This window comes from Bombus vosnesenskii, unplaced genomic scaffold (assembly GCF_011952255.1).
Source record: "Bombus vosnesenskii isolate JDL3184/JDL3185 unplaced genomic scaffold, Bvos_JDL3184-5_v1.1 scf7180000013652, whole genome shotgun sequence".
NCBI lineage: Eukaryota > Metazoa > Arthropoda > Insecta > Hymenoptera > Apidae > Bombus > Bombus vosnesenskii.
This window is the reverse complement of record NW_022883170.1, coordinates 1-17,847: the sequence shown is the minus strand read 5'-3', so window position 1 is coordinate 17,847 and position 17,847 is coordinate 1. Positions and strand designations below refer to the sequence as shown.

The window sequence follows — 17,847 nt, the reverse complement described above, 5'->3', positions numbered from 1 at the left end:
ACTAATTAATTATTCCTATCGAATTAGTAATATTCGTTTGTTTGTAAAATGTACTTGTCAAGATAGTATTATATAAAAATGCTGAATCTCGACAGGTTAATTTCTCATGTGAGTTTTCACGAAGCTTGAAAAATAGAATTTGTAATTAGTGTTATTTGCAACAGACATTTATTTTCCCTGAAACCTATGTAGGTCACAAATATTCCTAGTAGCAATGCGTGTGAACTACATTCGCTTCTCTATGTACGTACATATGTACTCTCAAAATTTCATTAAAATCGTTCTTACGTTATTTTAAAATCCATTCTAAAATCGATTCTATGGTGACAACCAACGGTGTAACTTTATAATTCGACGAAATTTTCCAATGCATTTCAAACAGACAAATTTTTACAATCTCAATATAGAGAAGGTATAAAAATAAAATAGTTATTTTTCTTGCTCGGTTCTAGATGAGAACAATAAAAGTTGCGTGGACAGTGATTAAATTGCTTTAAGGAAAAACCTCCTATTTTTTGTTTTATATATTGACTTTTTGTTGCAATATTTTCCAAGAGCTTCGACTGGCATCGAGTCGTATAAAATCGTAGAAAAAGGCGCTAGTATTCTTTATAGTTGCATAGCTTCCATCATCGCTTGGGTAATAGGCCTCGCTTCGTCTTTGACGCGACAATCTCGTTACCAAGACTTCGATCTTCGAGTTGCTTAATGCGATATCGACATCAGAACGATGCCTCGACGAGCAATTCATCAAAAAAGTTTTTTAAATTTTATTCGTGTAATCTCGAAAGTGACTCGATATTGACCGAGAATAATACGATGTTTCATTTATTTGTCGGAGCTTGGGTGAAAATTTTCCGCCGACAGATTTTTGATTGCAACCAACGACATTTGAAATTACTGACACGAGAAATAGAAATTTATTGTCATAACTAGCAACGTTGTACATTGTTCGTATTTGCTTTGATACGAAGATGAATTGGAAATTATTAAAATTTAACAATTTAATAGCATTTACAATTATTCGTATTATCTCATTTAATTATATCATAATTGACAATACAGAAGTGTCACTGTTTCTGTATACCTAAATATATTATGTAGTATCGTTTGTTTTTTTACAATAACTGTGCAATTCCATCGTATTGATGCCTTTTCTACTGTAATTCTACTCCTAACTAATTACATTGAATCAACGTGAGTCATTCGCATAATAACAATTCTATTCCCTGATATTCCCAACCCGAAAGCAAATATCCTCTTCCAAATTGTTGCGTATGTATAACCATCCGATTTCTATAGTGATATATTAGCCGTACTGTATTATGTGGATTCTTCGTTGTACGAACGTAAGTAGTCAAGTGAAATTTGTGATGTTCCTTGATCTATGTACGTTACGATCAGTTTGCAACAGACAACGGCAGTTTTCCCGAGTCGTTGCACGTTCAGCAAGAAATTAATCAGCAGTGAAGAAAAATATAAAGTTCCCCTGTATTTCTAACTTTGTACTCTGTAATGTCACGGTTTCTAATCTTTCATCCATAGTTCACACTTTAAGAAAAATTAATCAATTACATTAATTACGTTGCTTAAAATCATCGAATTTATCTAGTCGGTTAAGCGTGTAAAATCGACGAACGGAAGATTATTCAATGAGAAAACTCGACATTACCAAAATGAACGTTTGCCCATGTTGAAGTAGCATTTAAAGGATGAACGCGATACTCAGCGTCGAGTCGAAAACGTTTCGAGTTCGAGTTTCTATTCGCCTCCATATGAACCCATTGAATAATCGATACGAGTTGCTCGTTACACGGTAATTCCTTGCTTGCAAATTTGGAAGCCACCCCCATAGGCCCTGTTAATCGGTCAGACTAGCGCAGAGACGCGTTTCATTTGCTATAATTCGATCTTCGGACGGTTTAGTTATCGTCGCATTTTGACGCTGCTTACCAGCAGATTAATCTCTAGCAAACAATTGATAGGCGTCACAAACAGACCAGTTGCTTCGTAGTTAGCGAGTCTCTGGACGTTCAGAATATGAGGATCCAGCTGATTCACCATTACAATTAATCGGATTAATTCTCACTCCCTCTCGCCAAGGGATATATGTAATTGATTTTCTGAATCAGGGATGGCTATTCCGATAATATACGGTAAATATAAAATATAGCGAAAATACATAGTAAATCGAATTTTTCCTTTTCATTTCTTAACTTTATCTGTTCTCAAGATACATAGCTTTTGCAGTTTTCCGTAATGGGACAGAAAGCGGAACGTCTTTAGGCTACCATCTTTTTCTTTTTACAATTTAAATTCGTTTCTTCAATGTCCGTTAGAATATTTTCCAGCCAATATTTTCTAAAATTTCACACGTATCCTTCCTTCGCTATAAGACGCGAGATACACGTGTACTTCAGCATCGACGTGTCTTCAACTCATCGACGCCTCTTTCTCGGCGTTTCCCATAGTCCGTTTTCCATTCTGTCCGCGTTTCAACCCCCGACCACATTTTCTGTGCAACGTGTACACACATCCAAATATGGATTGACTGCGACACGGGAAAACTCAGCGTTAGAAACGAACGAAGAAACGCCTAACCATCGTGAAAGCGATGTGAACGCGGAAATCGGACGAGGCGAAGTTAATTTCGACTATCAGCCAGCTTTGGGCAATGAATCTCGACGATTTCCGCGAGCATATTGGACTTATCTGCTCCAGCACGCCTTACAATCACGATAACACCTTCTGTTGCACGCACGTGAACACGCAACCCCCTCGGTACCCTCGAAACGAGCGGTCAGAGATCCGTGAACAAGATTGAAATTCGTTACGGTTACGGAAGCCGTTTACGAGCCTATGGATTACGAGGGTCGTTTCGAAGAATGCAGTGAGCGATCCCATGGAGCGTAATTCTTAGCCCATTAACGGGCAACGTTGCGTTAGCGAATTTCATCTGTCACCTTTTCCCCAATGAATTTGCGTTATCGAATTCTATTTGTTAACATTATCACCACGACAAGCAATTCCAAGGATGAGCTTCGCGTTTACCTCGTCTCTACTTTTTCTATCTGGATTCTACAATTTCATGAGTTTCAAAGGATGTGGATAAAACGGCATTATGAGAAACTGTTGGTTGATTCTTCATGGGTTAACGTAGTTTTGAAGAAATTCTTCCAGGAACCGGGAAGAATATTAAACATTGAAATCGGATACAGTACCAATTCTGAGAACTTTGAAAATGACACGGTACCACAATGTCGCTATAGAGACCAATATAATGTTACTCTAGAGGCTTTCACTGCTCGAATTGTCACAATTATTTTTTATACTTCCGATCCTTGATCATGCCAAAGCGTTATTTTTAAAAAATAATATATATAATAGAAGTGTTGAAAATTAAAATATATATAGAACTGTTGAAAGGGTCCGTGTAACAGACTTTCGTCGATGATCTATACAACTAAAATTCTTAATATTAAATTCAATTCGTAGAATATTCAAATCTATCTATAGTTTGATCGAATCTTCGATTATAAATCGACGTAAAATTTTTGGATACTACAAGCGTAGCCATCGTTCAGTATCTCGTAAACGTCTGATGAAGAAGTACATGTTACAAGGCTTATACGTCAAATCTATAGAACACCTGAATATAACTGACTTCCCAATATTTCAATATTCCAGGTCCCATAGCTATATCGGATGTCGATTAATACGAAACATGAGAAGTCAATCAATCGATATGTTCAATGGCACGTAATCTTGATAAAAGCTGTACAAACTTGCAGTCCTTTCCTTGTTTATAACGGGAAATTGAATACTTTGTAATTAAATTGTAGAAACAGAAGCAATAAAATGTTGCGTGGCCTGTCGCAATAACGTAACGAATCGATATAATGGTTGCCACAGATTAATTAATTAATATCAATCCCGCGATCCTCCATCGCAGCTGTCTTTATTTCCGCGTAGTTTGTATCGAATTCGTCGCGTTTCATCGTGAGAAATCTTCAGCCGTTCCAAAAGTTTCGTAAAAATTAATCCTTCATAATTGAAGAGCGGAAGTAGATAAAGTTGCCAGTATCGAAACTAAAGTTTTCTGGGAAACGACTGTTTATGAGAAATTGTTTGTTTATGGGAATGTTATTTATTAGAAAAATATAACGATACTTATTTATTACGCATATTATAATACAGTTCGCTGTGGAGTGCCGAAGCGTGCAGACGTGTCTCTAGTGCCCAGCGTAGTCCGAAAACAACACGTGTCGCCCAACCGTCGAAAGAGAACACAGCCAAGTGTCCCTTACCCTTTAGGGAGAAGAAAATCCCACGCACCTAACCCCAACCCGAATACTAGCCTCATAGCCTCACGACTAGTTGTTCATTCCAATTAACTAGCTCGATGATGGCCCAGCAATCGCGACCAGGCTCTCCGGAGCAGACTCGCAGCTACCCCGCGCTACCTCCCCCGTGGCAGAAGTGTAACAGAACTCTCCGCACTAACGACGCTAATACTACAAAGAAAAGGAAAATAGAAACAACAACGCAAATAAACACTCACAACAGGTTCGCCGTATTGGAATCCTCAAACGACGCCATGGAAGTCGTAGAACCGCCACCAAACCAACACTCACAGAGAATCCCCCCTCCCCCACCTATATTTGTGGACGACGTCATCGACATACAGACAATGATCAAGTCCCTAGAGAGAGATATCTGCAAGGAGGAATATAACCTTAAGATAAGTAACAATAAAGTAAAAATACTGCCGACGAACCCAGAAGCTTACAGAAAACTCACCAAGACACTCAGGACCCTGAACGCCAACTTCCACACCTACCAACTCAATCAGGAAAGGCCTTTCCGGGTGGTCCTACGAAACATACACCACTCAGCAGACATAGACGAACTCAAATACGAACTCTCAAAACTCGACCACGAAGTCATCAACGTAAGTAATATAAGGCATAGAGTCTCGAAAGATCCGTTATCCTTATTCTTCCTAGACATTAAACAAAAGCCGAACAATAAGGAAATCTACAACACCAGTCGCCTAATGAACGCGATAGTAAAGATCGAACCACCGCTCGTGAAAAAAGAAATAGTGCAAAGCAAAAGGTGCCAAAGGTACGGTCATACGCAGAAATACTGCAACCATACTTTCCGCTGCGTTAAATGCGCAGACTCTCACTCCACTGACCAGTGCGCCAAATCACCGGAAACCCCAGCGAAATGCATCCACTGCCAAGGGGACCACCCTGCCAACTACAAAGGCTGCCCAGCATATAAAACACTATACACGAACAGGTACCCTAAGCTCAGAGCAAAAGAGGTATCCAACCAAACACCCAGCTCGCCGAAATTCACGACTACCCCAACCCCCTCAACCAACCAAACGCACAGTCCTACCAAATTCACCTCCACCTCAACCTCCTATGCCCAAGCAGTACAAGGCATCCAAAATAACCCGAACAGCCAAAGGAACCTTCCCCAAAACAGTGACCCCAACCCACCAAACACAGACAACTCCTCAAGGCTTGAAAAGCTAATAGAGAAACAATCGGAGCAAATAAATCACTTGCTATCGCTACTAACACTCATCGTGGAAAAATTAGCACGCCCCGACTCAAAATAAAACCAAGGCGCATAGCACTGTGGAACGCCAACGGTCTAGCGCAACACAAACTTGAACTAGAACTCTTCTTAAAACACCAGCAAATCGACGTAATGCTCGTATCGGAAACCCACTTCACCGACAAGAGCTACCTGAAAATAAATGGTTACAAATTCTACCATACCCAACACCAGCGGAAAAGCCCACGGTAGCACCGGAATAATAATCAAAGCAAGTATTAAGCACTACGAACTTCCATCATTCCAGAAAGACTACCTCCAAGCAACAAACGTAGCAATAGAAGACTGTCATGGCTCAATCACCACCTCAGCAGTATACTGCCCTCCCAGACACTCCATCGCCAAAGAAGACTTTGATAACTTCCTGGACACCCTGGGCAATAGATTCATAGTTGGAGGAGACTATAACGCCAAGCACATCCAATGGGGCAGCAGACTGGTTACAGCAAGAGGCAAAAACCTCTTAAACAGCATAACAAACAACAACCTCAACTACCTCACCACATACGAACCCACATACTGGCCCACTGACACCAACAAAATACCCGACCTTCTCGACTTCTTCATAACTAAAAATATCCCATCAAGACACGTCCAGATCAACTCCTCGGCTGATCTCTCCTCTGATCATTCTCCCGTGATAGCAACAGTCAGTTCAACAATCATCGAGAATACACCTAATGGCTCCATTCACAACCAACACACCAACTGGCAGCTCTTCAGAGAAGTCTTTACACACTCAACCTCAGCCTCCACGCCGACAAAGCCATCTAACAGCAAACAAGAATATCCCCAATACATACTAAAAAAAATAGCAGAAAAACGAAGACTAAGAAGAGTATGGCAGACCCATAGAACACCGGAGGACAAACGCAAACTTAACAACGCAACTAGAAAGCTATCCAGAACCTTAAGAAACTATAAAAACGACTGTTTCCATAAATACCTCGTCAGCTTATCCCCCACAGCCGACGCCAACTACTCACTATGGAAGGCCTCCAGGAAACTCACACGCCCCCCACAAATAATCCCACCTATCCGCCGTCCGCAAGGTGGATGGGCGCGAAGCCCTATAGAAAAAGCCGACCTGTTTGCAAAACACTTGTCAAAAGTATTCAAACCCCATTCCCCCCAAGCCGCCGCGGACGTTACTGAATACCTGCACACCCCCTTCCAAATGTCCCCTCCTATCGAACCCTTCTCCTCTGCAGAGACTATAGAAACAATCAGTCGCCTAAACCCCAAGAAAGCAGCAGGACACGACCTAATAGGCAATAGAGCAATCAAGGAACTTCCCACAAAAGGGATAGCACTCATCACATCGATTTTTAATGCTATCCTTCGCCTGGAACACTATCCTAAGGCTTGGAAAATCTCATTGATTACCCTCATCCCTAAACCCGGTAAACCGATATACGAAACCTGCTCCTATCGCCCAATCAGTCTTTTACCTACCCTGTCCAAACTATTCGAGAAGATGCTCACGAACCGACTCCTTCCAATCCTAGAGAACTTGAAAACACTCCCAGATCACCAATTCGGCTTCCGAAAACATCATTCTACAGTAGAGCAAATCCACCGCCTAACTCATACGATCAGCCAAACACTCGAAAAGAAAAAATATTGCTCAGCGGTTTTCCTAGACATCCAACAGGCATTCGATAAAGTATGGCATGAAGGGCTACTATACAAACTTAAAAAGATCCTACCCCACCCCTACTACTCCATCCTAAAATCCTACCTAACCAATAGACAATTCATAGTTAAATACCTAGACGCCACTTCCGCAACATTCCCAATAGAAGCCGGCATACCCCAAGGTAGTGTCCTCGGACCCCTACTGTACTCCATCTACACTGCCGACCTACCTATATCAAACGATATAACAATAGCGACATTTGCAGACGACACAGCGCTATTAGCTTCCCACGCAGACCCGGTAATAGCCTCATCCACTCTCCAGCGATGTCTCGACTCCATGGAAAAGTGGTTTCACAAATGGGGCTTCAAAGTCAACGAAAAGAAATCCTCACATGTAACCTTCACGCTCCGAAAACAAACCTGCCCCCAGATCACCATCAACAATGCAACAGTTCCTAGCAGAGACACAGTCCGATACCTGGGCATGACCCTGGACAGGAGACTAACGTGGAAGACACACATCTCAGATAAAAGGAAGCAACTAAAGGACAAACTAAAAAAACTCTATTGGCTCACGGGCCGACGCTCCAAACTAAATGTACAGAATAAAATTACCCTCTACAAGACCGTAATAAAACCTGTCTGGACCTACGGAATCCAACTATGGGGAAGAGCAAGTAACTCCAACATTGAAATACTCCAACGCTTTCAATCGAAAACGCTAAGATCCCTAATTGACGCACCTTGGTATGTAACCAATGAAACAATACACCGCGACCTCAAGATACCCACCGTCAAAGAGGAAATAGCAAAATATAGCGACAGATACAGCAAAAGAATCAACGAACACCGAAACCCCCTAATCACTGGACTACTCGATACGACGGACCAGACTCGCAGGCTGAAGAGGCACTACCCGCTAGACCTAAACGTCAGATTCATTTAATTATCCAAATTAAGCATATGCACTTACTTATAATACTTATAAATTATACCTATCTATAATAAGTATTAACTTATTGTAAATAAACAGCCATGTCACTGCGCCACGTCAGAAAAATTACTGAAAATTCTCAACGCGAGAATTGATTGTAATTTCAACAAATAAATAAAAATATGAACACTGTGTAGAGGGAAACGATCGATAGGAAATCACAACACAGCTTCCGAGGCCGTTGCGTTCTTGTGAATAGATGAATCGAAATCATTTCGGTTTTAATCAACATGGCCTAGTAAAGAAATACAGAAATGTCTTCTTTCTGCTTTTTTTCTTTTCTTACGATTACGATGGACAGGGTATCGCGTGTTTTTGACTGTTGGGAAGAACCTAAAGTTTTTAAAATCAAGGATAAAAGATAATACCAGACACGGAAAAAATATTAGAAAATGTACAGATTTCTTGTAATGAAAATTGAAATGCAAGGAATATAAATCGAATGTCTCTTGCGAACGTAATTTTGTGTTTTACACCGACAGGATTGATTTACAGACTTACGTTGATTTTTTGTTTCTCTATCTGCAAGCGACATATAAGATTATATCGAAGACTATGCTGCGTAAAACTTTTATTATACTATTTACGATAGAAATGTCGCAACGGAAGATCGAATTTTATGTCTGCTTTGTTCTTTCGACTTTTTAGCTATGTTCTTGTTCATTTCCGAACTGATTTCAATTTTTTATCCTTTTTTTCCGACAAGTCCTAAAAAGTTTTTAAATTAACGAGAAACGTAGAAGTATTTTTGTATTCCTATTTTAAGTCACCTATTTACGGTTTTCTCAAAATATTCGAAATGCTTCGATTCATTGAAAACAATAAAGATTGCAACACAAAAATTCGAGAATCGTAAGTGAATTAAGTTGGTATTCGATAAACACGATATTACGGAAGCAAAACTTAATGAAAAGTTCGACTTTATTCCGTATGAAATTTTACTTTAAGTAAGTTTAGCCTGCACGTGAAACGAAAGTTTTATATACAGAAAAGTTTGAGTAAATGGTAGATATCTGAGAGTTGAACGATGAAAGTAAAAATCGATTCTTCACGCTTACAATCCTTGTATTCAGGCCAGAGTTCTTCGGGGATCCTCTCGTCGGTATACTCGATGCCAATATATGCAAATATGTACCGTATATGTTCGGCACTACCACGGGCATTGAAGTAGATTAGTTTGTAAGTAGATTCGCCCCCCATTTTCCTTGCTCTGTCAACTTATCGAGAAAAATGTTACAATTAACTCGTGTAATTAACAGACTGTGTGCGTGTTTGTGTGTATAGAGAACAATTTATTTATAGATGGAATAATTCGTATAATACGCAAAATAAATCATTTAGAAGGCTGGAATATGTGTTTTTGAAACAATTAATTATGTCGAAAAATATTTCAAACGAGATATAATTATGAAAAAAATAATAATTAAATGTATGTAATAATAGTTAAATGTATGTAAATGTAATAATTAAATGTAATTAGTTGTGAAAAAAATAATAATAAAAAATAAATAAATGTAAAAAAAGAATTAAATGTAATTAGTTTCTTTTTACGCACGCGATATTATTGGCGATATATGAAGGTCAACTTTATTTTTTTAAATAGATATATTTATACATATATTTATAGATATAAATACATATATGATATAGATACAATAGTATATATAATATATATAATAATATATCTGAATCTCGGAGTCCGAGCTCGTGGCGCCCTCCCGGGGAGGGCTCGCGGGAGATAGCAGTTCTGCGTGGAAGTTCTCCATCGTCCGGTCGCGCGTGGGGTACCTTTATTGTCGATAGTTACACTAGTGACGAGGGCCTCAGGCTTGATAACGAATCCGTGACCAACAGGAGGACAGGTTCCCTTGCTCTAACTCACACGTGCACCACTCCCTGCTCGTAAGGCACTCGACTTCCTTCACCGATCAGCTCTCTAGCAAGACTGCTCGTCATCCCAACGACGCCACCGAAACAAGACTCCGGTCGAGTGTCTCAGTACACACAATCCTCCGATCGACGTACGATTGCTATCGGTTTGGATACTTGCGATTGTTTCGTTATGGCTATATTAGGCTCTAGATTGCAAGGTTAGGGTGTTGTCCTGAAGTTCCAGAGGGGCCCCGGCGTCTTTTCGTCTCCGACTCGGCCATCCTGACACTTACACGTCCTCGTGTGTGGCCTGCTGGCTTAGTCTACTCGTCGGGGCTTCCACCACGCAGGCATCGACCCGGCGCTCGTCCTCGGGGCAATGTTTTTCTTCTCGCCGCGATGGACAGCGAGACGCGATGTGTCCCGGCATGTGGCAGTGAAAGCACAACGCTTTTGGTGGTGCAGCCGGTCGGCTTTCCTCCGGGCGTCGGGGGTCCTTCTTCGGTTCCCACTTCGCCCTCTTGCGGCATTCGAATGTCGGATGTCCGTAAATACCGCAGTGGCCACACCTGGTCCAGGGGGCGGGTGACCTGCCTCGTTTGTTTCCGGAGCTCGCTAATGACCTCCACGGCGGGGGCGTTGGCCACTCCGTGTATAGGAAGGGCTTCATTTCTCTTTGGAATTGTTTCACCGACGTGATGTCACTCGTGAGCGCTAGTCGTTTAAAACGTTCATCGCGCGAGCCCAGCAGATGGAGGGCGGTGGCGGCGAGTACCTCTTCCCTGGTTGAATTTCGCCACTTCGACCCCAGGAGGGTGATGATACGATTTCCGTACGCTCCTGGTGTTTCGCCGTCCCGCGGTAGTTCCTCGGCTACCTTGATTAGCGACGCGGCTGCTACTTCTTGGTCACCGAAGTGCGCGGCGAATTGTTCCTTAAAATCTGACCAGGTGAGCTCGTCGCCGTTCATTATCTGCGTAAGCCAATACGCTGCCGGACCCTCTAGGACACGGTTTAGGGCAGAATACAGTGCGCTGTTTTTCAGGGGGTGGTCCCTCATGAGCAGGCCGACGGCTGTGCACCAGGCGGCTGGATCTGCGTCCGCGGCTTCGGGGTTGAAGCGCGGTAGCGATACCCAGGTTGCCCGGTGTCCTTTCTTCTTGTTCTTCTTCTTCTTCCTCTTCTTCTTCCCTAGCGACCGCTTTAGTGCGCGCACGATACTCTTACGATCCCGTGCCGACAACGTGTGTTCGGATGCCACTTCTGATGTCGAGTCTGAATCCGAATCCGAGCTCGAGTCTATTCGAAAGTCTATTTGAAATGGTACGAGCTCGAAAAGAACGGTGAATACTATAGAAGAAGGATTAATTAAAATTCTTATTAATCTGTACGCTTTGTATATTAAATACCTTGATCGATGCCAAGATAACAAATTATTATACAAAACAGTGAAGTATCCACGTCTGACATTAATATTGAGTATTAGCATTACTGTAATTTAATTTTTAACCGATCCTGAAAATTCCTTAGAACGTAAAAAGTATAAAATGTTACTGTGCATTTCAGGATTAAATGCACTGTAATTTAGAAATAGTTATGAAGCGGAAACAAATAATTTATTCAGAATAAGAATTCTACGTAATCATGTTAAAAAAAAAAACGTACTTATAACGCGTTTAAACTCCAAATATGTAAAGACAATAAGGGAAAAAAATTAAACGAAGAATCGTATTTTTTGTAAATTCACACAAGATTTTATCCAAAAAAAAATTAAGATTTTTTGAAGAACGTACAAGACGGAACACGAACAATAAAAAAGGGATGTTAAATACAAAAAATAGATTGAAATTTAGATTATGAAATATAAAAACAATGATATTGCATAATTTACAATTATTTTCGATAGCTTACGTCAGTATGTTGGAGTGTAAACTATAAAATATTCAAAAACTGATACCATTTAGAGATAATTTAGAAAAACAATAAATTGCGGAAACCGATAGTTAAAACTCGATACGATCGATACTCCAAAACTCTAATCCTAATAATTACTCAGCAATAATAACCGATAATTCATGTTGATTAATGTTTGAACTCCGTTTTTTTCTGTATGTGTATACAAATTTTGTACAGTTTGATAAAGCGAAATTAAATTATCATCTTTTTGTACTACTTCAAACATTGAGATTTGTCATCTTCAAGGTCGATCACACATAGTTCCAGATTGCGGAGTTGCAAGGGTAATTAATTTTGCAATCGGTTTTCCTTTGATATAGATGTGAATACAAATAGCCATTGATTGACAATATACCGAAGCAATTCTAGTTTAATTTGAAGTCATCGATCCTTTGATATTTTTGGAAGAATAGTAAAAGTACAGAGAAAACAAGAAAAAATGGCGTTAACTAAAAGATAGCTCCAATGTATCTCATAAATATTATCTATATATCATTTGTAAGATGTAAGTGACCAAGATATCGAATTATACAAAAATTGTATGTAATGATTAATACTTGAACGTTACTTACATTTATGTACATGAAAATTTGATCTTTTATTAACTAAGTTATTGATCGACAAAATGACTTCCTACATAATTCTCCGCCTGAACTGAAATGCATATTTTTTTTACGCAAGCCTTATGTGTAGCTAGCAACGAGCAAACAGATTAATTACTTTACACACGGTCGTATCTTGTTTGCTGTAGGCGAGTTCTCTCGTGTAATCAACGAATTACTCAACTTTAAAGCGATAACAGAAGAACATTATTGTATCGATAAAAATCATGCTTTTTCCAAAGAAATATGTAACTCGTATTTTTTCTAAAGCAACCCTCATAACGTATTGAATAAAATAATCATACATTTTTTTTTGTTCAACATTTGTAAAATACGATATTATCAAGATCACCAAGGAGGTAATCTTCAATTCTTAATGAATATAATAAAAAACATAATTAATGATTGTTTGATGGTTTTATTATTATCTCTATAATACAAAAGCACAACATCGTGTCAACAGTTTATATAGTTCGTATGTTTCTGTAGGAATACACAAATAATAGTTCTCTATCACAACGTAATCTAAAGGGAAAACCCTAACTAAATGACAAAAATATCGGTAATAACTGGAACTAATGAATGTTAAAAGCAATCAGTATATTCCATACAAACTTCCATCAACACGATTCGTTCTTCATTCTCTCAACACACTAAGACCGCAATCTTTAAACGCTTATAAAACCATAAGCAATCGTGAAGTTTAGAATTCGCTAACTGGGCGTCTCTCAATCCAGTTTTTGATCTTGGGCAGAAGGAGGACCTTTTTCTCCAGCAGCTTCAGATTCTCGTAATTCTCGATCAGATCAGACTTGTACATAAAGTTCAAATAATCGAGCAGAGCAACGAATGTTAAATCAGCCCAAGAGAGAGTACCATCGTAGAAGTAGCCGTCATTTTCCTTCACTTGCTAGTCCAAACGTTCTAAAACGCAGCCTTGCGTTTTGCAGCTTTGACCTTCTCGTCCTCCTCATAGTGGAAGGCGGCAATTTCTGAAAATTTGTTTGCAGTTAAATACTATTCGCTAATGTTATACTAATTTGAATACAGTGTTGTGCGAAATTTAAATGATACTGAAGATAGAATTACAATCCTTTTTAATACTTTGTCTTGTATTGTTGACATACATGTATCGTTCGACTAAATCAAATATTAAATCGGATTTCAACTAATAAATACCTGAACAGATATGTACTATCTGTTATCAAGATTCTCATAAGATTTATGCAAAACAGCACTGGATACTCACTATGACGAATATCATGAATAGTATCAACAGTGGCATCAATATAAAGATTTGCCCAGTCAGTCTTTCCAGCTAAGTCATATTGTTTGGCTAAGTAACGGCAAATAGCTGTAGACTGAGCAACCTTCCTTCTATCAGCTACGAGCATAGGAAGCTGGCCATAAGGAGTCACTAAAAACATACAACTAATAGAATCAAAGATTCTATCGAACAAACAGATTATGATGCTTCTTAAATATCTAGCTTCCTGTTATCTGTTTTGGAAAGATATAATTTAATTTATTGATAATTTATCAGCAAACAAAGGGCATTGTCTCCTTAACAATACCTATTGTTCTCCCACATATCTTATAGAGCAATGGAGAGTAAACAATAATCTCTGTTATACCCTGCATAATTGTGTTCTACTTTATTTAGCTACTTTAGTTAAATTAGGAAAGATGAGATTTAAGAAACAGAATTTCTTTAAATTTTAAGCTTACAGGGCTTTATTTCTAGCCAGACGTCCTTTTTGATACGTTCATCTTCAAATGGAATACTAGCATAGCTGAAGAAGAACGGATTGGTTCTGCCAATGCCGTAACTGGGAAGTAAGTCAATTTATAGAGCGGCATCTTCCTGGAAGTATAATATATACAAAGTAAAAACAAAGAATCATTGATGACAAGAATTATATTATTACAAATTATGAAGTATAAGACAATTTAAGTAAAAAGCATCAACTACTAACTACTCGCATAGCTATTTGTATCTTTATATTTTAATATAGCTTAGATATAAAAAGAATATTATTTTTGGATGTAATAATGTATAAACTTGCGCCAAATATTATAACAAAATATTGCACTTTCTATTTAAGTAGGATAGACATATTACCGGCATTTATCTTTTTTCTATAGCAATGAAATTGTTTATAAAAAAGTTTATAAGAAAACTATCAATTAATGCAAACAACGCATTTCAAAATATTAATTACATTCGCACGATTCGTTATCTCTAGTATTAATTTAACCATATGGTTCTATACACCCAAGACCCTCTAACAATAATTTAGTACCATTACTAGTCGTATGTACAATGTATGTTTGTATACAACTTTCGTAACTACAAAACATTCAGCATGATTATATATTCTTCCAAACTTAAGAAACATTTTCTAATTGCATACTTAAATTTATCGATCAATTATGAACATATGATAACATTTATTTCTTTCAACTACTAATTTTCAAATCCTCTGCTGTTCCGTTAATTGAACGACGCGCCGACTTTTCGTACAAGTATCTTGTATCTTATCTGTATTATTTAGTTATCAATAAAGAAGAAACATTTTCTAATTGTATACTTAAATTTATCGATCAATTATGAACATGTAATAACATTTATTTCTTTCAACTACTAATTTTTAAATCATCTGCTGTTCGGTTAATTGAAGGATGTCGGCTTTCTGTAGAAGTATTTCATATTTATAATTTAATTATGAATAAGGAAAAAACATACAAAATATAGTTTTTAAACGGTTTATTATTTATAAAGAGAAACTTTGACTCAGGATATATATACTATATATATACTATTTACTTACAATTTTTTTTTTAAGACTTCAAAGTCGAAACAAGCACAGGAAATTTCCAAGCCGGTTAACAGAAACTCGAATGAGACAAAAATAACCTTTAGATCAATATATGTTCTTCTTCCCCCCTGTTGCTTCCACGTAACTCTTATCCTATTGGTGGAGCTGTGCTGATATGTGAAATTATGACTACATAAAAACATCCGGAAAGACTCATTGAATGATTTTATAGTTTAAGGTTAATAAATTTCCATAAATTAAAGTTGAAAATTTATGAGAACACGTTTTCTGTAACAAAATTTAGTAAAAACAAACTAGTAAGGTTTATAGATTCTTTAATGATTATGTATGTATTCATAAACTAGTTCGATAAACATCGTTCGATAAAACGTCGAACAACACACAACATTGAAGCGCGAAATTTCAAATTCAAGGAAAGATAAATAACAAATATTGCGAACAAATGATATTAAATTTACAATAATCTCATGTAAGAAAAAATAAAAGGGATAAAAGTAGTACAGAAGATAGAAAAATCTATAAAACTGGTGGCTGGGAAATAGAAAATATATAAATTTATGTTATTAGAGTTTAGTACTTTTGTCGATCAATGTGTTACGACCGTTCGCGGAGGGACGCAGTCGCAGTAGCGAGAGGCGTAAATTCTCGCTACGATTCGGTGAATCGACGCCGCGAAGTAGTCGTTCCCCTGTTTCGGTTAAGATAAGAGGTGGTTAAATGAATATGACACAGTATAGTAAGTTATATTTCACCGTTTATTCCAACAACTTATAACGAAGGCAGTTACGCTGGTGCGTATGTACGAGATGAATGAGTGACTGATCTGTGGGTGTGTCCTACCCGGTGGAAGGATATTGACCGTTCGAAGGATGTGAAATCAGAACTGTCTTGGGAGACGATGCTGTCTCGGAGGAAAGCTAAGGATGGGTGTGTCTAGCGCACGGGACCATCGGATTTGTTGGTGACGATTTTAGTTAGGATTTTAATTCAAGCTGAGTTGACCGTGATTCAATTCACGAATATCGCAGAGGAAAAGTCGTAATTCACAATATTACACACAATAATACCTTCACATAAAGGAACACAGCTCGGATGAGACTTTTTATAGCTAAACTTTTAACGTACTCATAGAAACGAAATTTTTTTTTTTAAATAGAACTGTTACATTTTACGACACGTATAACATCGAACATTTGCCAACGTAGCGATGCCAGCGTACATATATATATACTGGTGTACTGGTCATCTTTTTCCACACGTTTTTAGGTTTTTAGCCGTTTGTGAATGGGCGCCTAATCAGCCAATCAGAAATGGCCGGTATCCTATGAATTCTTTTCTTCAATGTTTGAAGAGCTGGATATTTATCGAAATCTGCTCTCCCAAACATATATTCCAAATTTTCAAGAGTGGCTGCGAAGACAAAGTCCGCCCATGTCGTCTGAAAAAAGGTTTGTATACATTTATTTTGTACCTACTCTATTAAACAATTTTTTTAATTTACCTTGAAAAATGTGAAAAATCGAACTCTTAACTAAAGATCACTAGCTTTTTAGGAAGAATTTGGATTTTTATTTTATTGTCAGAATTTAATGGATAATTTTAGAAACTTCAACCTTTGGAGGTATTTGTTAATTAAAAGTGACAAAACTGGTATTATGTAAAAAAGAGTAATGTGTATCCTGAATCAATGTCGAATGGAAATTAGACAGTTCTATAAAAATAATCCTTCTCACGATTCCACAACTTCATAGCTTAATTAAATACAATTCTTCGGAGATATAATTACAAATACATTTACAGGAATTGTGTAATATGAGAAATATCTCGTTAAAGAAATTGAAATCGTAAACTCTAGATTCTAGTATTCTTTCACTTTCATGTTTCCTATGAGCCCTTCAATCGCTAAATATTTTGCAATGAAACACGTATTATTAAACAACATAATCATACTAAATTAATTTAATGTGACTATTTATTATTATTATATAATAACACAGTGATGAAAGAAATAAACTGGTCAAGTAATCTAAGGAACGATAATACGTATCTGTCAGTGACAGTGAGAAAAATTCAGATATCTGTACTTAAGTGATTACACTTATAAGTATCATTATATATTATATAAATATGATATTTCGAATGGTATCATTTATCACTCATTAAACAAGAGTGTCATATCCAGAGAAATGATTTTACATATCTTAATCTTTGCTTTGATTACGATAGTAATAATTTCTATCAAACTTGATGAGGAAGATACATGAATAATTATCTAAAAGCGGAAAATCTTGGCAAATTCATTTGTACA

At 37.7% G+C, this 17,847-nt stretch overlaps 1 long non-coding RNA gene across 1 annotated transcript; it reads right to left on the bottom strand.

Moving 5' to 3' along the window:
• Positions 1–13,097: 13,097 nt before the first annotated feature.
• Positions 13,098–15,737, bottom strand: LOC117238867. Its single transcript, XR_004494281.1, has 4 exons — positions 15,531–15,737; positions 14,428–14,563; positions 13,949–14,116; positions 13,098–13,691 (listed from the first exon to the last, which is right to left on the bottom strand). It is a non-coding gene; the product is annotated as an uncharacterized LOC117238867 (long non-coding RNA).
• Between the last annotated feature and the right edge of the window lie 2,110 nt (positions 15,738–17,847).